Genomic DNA, 4525 nt, shown 5'->3' on the forward strand with positions numbered 1-4525 from the left:
GCTCACCGCAATCCCAAGGGTCCTTATAAGAGGGAGAAGCAAAGGCAGATTTGACACGAAAGACAGGGTGACATGGGGGCGCCTGGGTGGCTCAGTCGGTTGAGCATCGACTCCAGCTCAGGTCACGATCTTGCGGTTCGCGGGTTCGAGCTCCACATCAGGGTCTGTGCCGACGGCTCGGAGCCCGGAGCCTGCTTCGGATTCTGTGTCTCCCTCTCTCTCTGCCCTTCCCCTGCTCGCTCTCTCTCTCTCTCTCTCTCTTGAAAATAAATAAACATTTAAAAAAAAATACAGCTGGGGAAAAAAGCTTCAAAAGGCCAGGGGACTGATTGTCCCCTGGAACCTCCCCAGGGAATGTGGCCCCAGCCAACATCCTGATCTGGGCCCAAAGAAATTGATTCTGTGTCTCTGCCCGCCCCCCCCCCCCAGAGGTGCAAGTGAATGAATGCCTGTTGTTTGATCTCAGCCAGAGGCACTTACAACAGTGTCTGGCACCCAGCAGGTGCACTTAACCGTGACTCTTACCATCACCTGAGCGCCCCCTCCCTCCGGCCTCGGCCCGTGGCCTCTGGAGACACGTCACAGACGTTTGCTCGCTTATTGGTTAAAGGGATGCTCTCCTTCCAATTGTGTCACGGGCCTCAAAGGTCTGGTTCACGCCCATTTAACAGACAGGAAAACGGGCTCCAGCAGCTGTCGTAACAAATGGCCACTCGCTGTGTGACCGAAAACAGCAGGAGGGTATTCTCGACCCTTCTGGTAGGCCAGAAGTCTGAAAGCAAGGTGTGGGCAGGGTTCTTCGTTCTGGGGGCTCCGGGGGAGACTCGAACGCACCAAGCACGAGATCATGACCCGAGTCTGACACTTAACTGACGAACCGCCCAGGCGCCCCGCCCTTGTTGATTTCTGAACACAACATAGCACAATTTTCCCTTGAAAGGAGTGGTGGAGATCCTGGCGATTTTCAGTATCTATTAAGACCACGCGAATAACCCTTTGCGCTTACCGGCAAAAGAACGGCCCAGATGAAAAGGCCCGACAAGGTCACAGGCCTGGTGAGGATGCGCGGCAGCCGGGACTGACCCCCACTGCTGGAGGGGACACAAAACGCCCCAACTGCTGTGGAGTAAGTTCTACGACGGTCCGAGGCACACACATACCCCGTGAGCCAGCAAATGCACTGCAGGGCATTTACCCAACAAATGCGTGCACGTGCTCACCAAACGTGTCGTGGGCAAGAACGACCGTGGCACCTTCGACACAATCGCCCCGCTTATGCGCTGATTTGTGTCCCCTCCCCAATTCGTGTGTCAGAGTCCCTACCCCCCAGCACCTCAGAATGTAACCTAATTTGGACATAAGCCTTTAACAGAGGCAGTTAAGTGAAAAGGAGGTCATTAAGGTGGGCCCTAATCTCCTATGACTGGTGTCCTCATAAGAAGAGCTTAGGGGCGCCTGGATGGCTCAGTCGGTTAGGTATCCGACTTCGGCTCAGGTCACAATCTCGCGGTTCGTGGGTTCGAGCCCCAGGGTTGGGCTCTGTGCTGACAGCTCAGAGCCCGGAGCCTGCTTCAGATTCTGTGTCTCCCTCTCTCTCTGCCCTTCCCCACCTCAAAAATAAATAAATGAACTTAAAAGAAGAGGAGATTAATATCCATGCACAGAGGGAAGAAGCCCACGTATGGACACAGGGAAGACAGCCATTCCACAAGCCAAGGAGAGAGGCTTCAGAAGAAACCAACCCTGGGACACCTTGAGGTAGGACTTCTCGCCTCCAGAACTAGGAGAAGATAAAATGGGGGGGGGGGTTGTTTTTCATTTTTTTGAATGTTTTCTTTATTTTTGAGAGTGTGAGTGGGGGAGGGGCAGTGAGAGGGAGACAGAGGATCCGCAGCGGGGTCTGCACTGACCTCAGCCCGCCAGACGCGGGGCTCGAACTCACCAACCGTCAGATCATGACCTGAGTCGCAGTCGGACGCGCAACCGACTGAGCCACCCAGGCGCCCCCTAAAGTTTTGTCGTGTAAGGCACCCGGCCTGGGCTACTTTGTGGTGGCCACCCCGAGCAGACTCAGACGGCCCCGAATTGGAAAGAACCAGAATGTTCTTCAGCGGTACAATGGTTACTCTCGCTGGGGTGCCTTTGCACGCGGAAATGCCACACGGCAGTGAACATGAACGTTCTCTTACCGGCGCACCAGCACGTGCATGCATCCCGCAAACGAAACGCTGAGCGACAAAAGCCAGACAGACGCAAAGGAGCACATACGGTTTGATTCTATTTGCATGAAGTTCTAGAACAGGCACAACTAAATCTCTGTTGGTAGACTTGAGGATAATGATTGCCCGGGAGAGAGTCAGTAGAAGGGGGTCCCCAGGGGGTCCTGGTAGGAGGCAGGGGACCTGTAATGTTTGGTTTCTCCCCCCAGGGCTTCTGCACTCGGGGTTCGTGGGTTTTACAAAAGTAGGTACGTCGTGCCTTCGTGTCCACAACGTTTCAAAGGATTTTGAGGGGCGCCCGGGTGGCTCGGCGGGTTAAGCGTCAGGTCTCGGCTCGGGTCACGATCTCACGGTTAGGAAGTCTGAGCCCCGCATCCGGGGGTCTCCGCTGTCAGGGCCGAGCCCGCTTTGGATGCTCTGCCCCTCCTCAGCTCGTTCTCTCACTCCCTCTTTCTGAAAAATAAACGAATAGACGTAAAAAAAAAAAATTTGTGTGTGTTTTTTGCAAATACAATTTGGAAGCTCAAAAAATACCCATAAAAAATACCTTGTGGTTATATGTGAAACGGAGTTAAGTTCTCGCATTAGTCCGTCATTATCAGGCTACGAGAAGCTCTGGTGGGAAATTTGGCCGCCGAGCGGGCCCACGTTCGCCCTGGCCACCAGGGGGCGGCCTGGGCGCCCTTCTGGCCGCTTGAGATACGGCTCGAGCATTCATTCGACGAACCCGTCCTTGCCCTGTGCCAATCTACCCTGGGCCGGGCCTCGTTGTCGTCTGCGGATCTGTGAAATGGAGATTGGAACGTACAGCTGTGCCGGAAGGCTGTCCCTGTCGCCATGGAGCTCACTTTCTCCAAGAGGAAACAGACCATAAATAGCTAAACAAAAGGATGTTCAAAGGAGGGCTGCTGTGCAAGATAAGGCTGCACCCAGGGGACACAGATGGTCCGGGAGGGCTGCTCTGACGAGCGGACACTTGAGCAGAGCCTAGAGGGAAACGTGGGGGACAAGCCAGATGACTGTGGGGGCGTCCCAGGTGGAGGAAAGAAATATGGGGACCCCACTCACCGGCTGAAAGGTGGAAAGGGAGACTGGGGTAGACAGCCAGACACAATAGGAGGCAAAGAGCCACACATCTTCTGAGGCAAAGCCCTTCGGGGCTGAGCTACAGACCAGATGAACTCCTTTGACCCTGGGGAGACGCAGGGAGGCGATCGGCAGGTCCTGCCTGGAGGAGGTGGCCCGCGACTCAAAGCGTGGAGGGCCCTCCGGAGGACTGAATGAATATTTGTTGTCTCATGATCGTTTTAAAGGCCCAACTGGCTTGCGGACTGCTGTATCCCCAACGCTGAAAGAGGATCCGTGCTGACCCTGGCATTTTTTTTCAGTTTTTATTTTAATGCCAGTGAGTTAACACTCATTGTCTACACGGCGGCCTCCCTTTTGTTCCGTGAATTATCTCCTAAACCCATCCCAAAGCCTCGGCTCCCACAGTACTCTTCGACCCTCCACTTTACAAAGCAGGACACCAAAGCCCGGAGATGCTGTGAGCTGCCCGAGGTCACACGTCCGGCCGGGATTTGAACCCACGGGGATCTTTCTGACTCCCAGAGCTCTCTCCACCACCTCTATCATAAATCTATTATAATTATGAGTATTGCGCTAGGCAAGGTACTTAACGTTTCTGTGCCTCAGTTTCCCACGTGGAAAATGGTGCTTGTGGACAGCATGTTGTAAGGATTCAGCAAGGTAAGTGAGGTGCTGGGGCGCCTGCGCGGCTCAGTCGGTTGAGCGTCCCGCTTTCGATTTCGGCCCAGGCCGTGATCTCACGGTTCACGAGATCGAGCCCCACGTCGGGCTGTGCGCTGACAACGCAGAACCTGCTTGGGGATTCTCTCCCTTCCTCTCTCTCTCTCTCTCTCCCCTCCACGGCTCTCTCTCGCTCGCTCGCTCTCTCAAAATAAATTTTTAAAAAATTCTAGAAATAATAAAGTGCCGAGAACAGCGCTGTACCTTTTTGCCATTATCCGTTGAATCCACCAACAGTACTGAGCAAATTATGTAGTCTCGACTTGCAAACTACGGTACAGAGATCTGACTAAATCCAGAATCCTGCCCCATCTCCCGCCTCTCAGGATTGTCATAAGGATTGAATGAGGTCAGGCACACGGTAGGTACATAGCATGGGACAACGGCCGTTAATTATCGTTATTTCTTTTATTATTATTATTATTATTATTTTAATGCTTTTATTTATTTTTGCGACAGAGAGAGACAGAGCATGAGCAGGGGAGGGCCAGAGAGAG

General features: G+C 53.6%; 2 long non-coding RNA genes across 2 annotated transcripts; one reads left to right on the top strand and one right to left on the bottom strand.

Moving 5' to 3' along the window:
- Positions 1-2266: 2266 nt before the first annotated feature.
- LOC124511784 (uncharacterized) lies at positions 2267-3369 on the bottom strand. Its single transcript, XR_006961962.1, has 3 exons — positions 3288-3369; positions 2767-3002; positions 2267-2672 (listed from the first exon to the last, which is right to left on the bottom strand). It is a non-coding gene; the product is annotated as an uncharacterized LOC124511784 (long non-coding RNA).
- On the top strand, positions 3129-4525 carry LOC124511783 (uncharacterized). The gene is made up of 3 exons (XR_006961961.1): positions 3129-3968; positions 4202-4389; positions 4488-4525. It is a non-coding gene; the product is annotated as an uncharacterized LOC124511783 (long non-coding RNA).

Source organism: Lynx rufus, unplaced genomic scaffold (assembly GCF_022079265.1).
Source record: "Lynx rufus isolate CCGP_SWC_20201006 ecotype Redwood Valley unplaced genomic scaffold, mLynRuf1.p SCAF_16, whole genome shotgun sequence".
Lineage (NCBI taxonomy): Eukaryota > Metazoa > Chordata > Mammalia > Carnivora > Felidae > Lynx > Lynx rufus.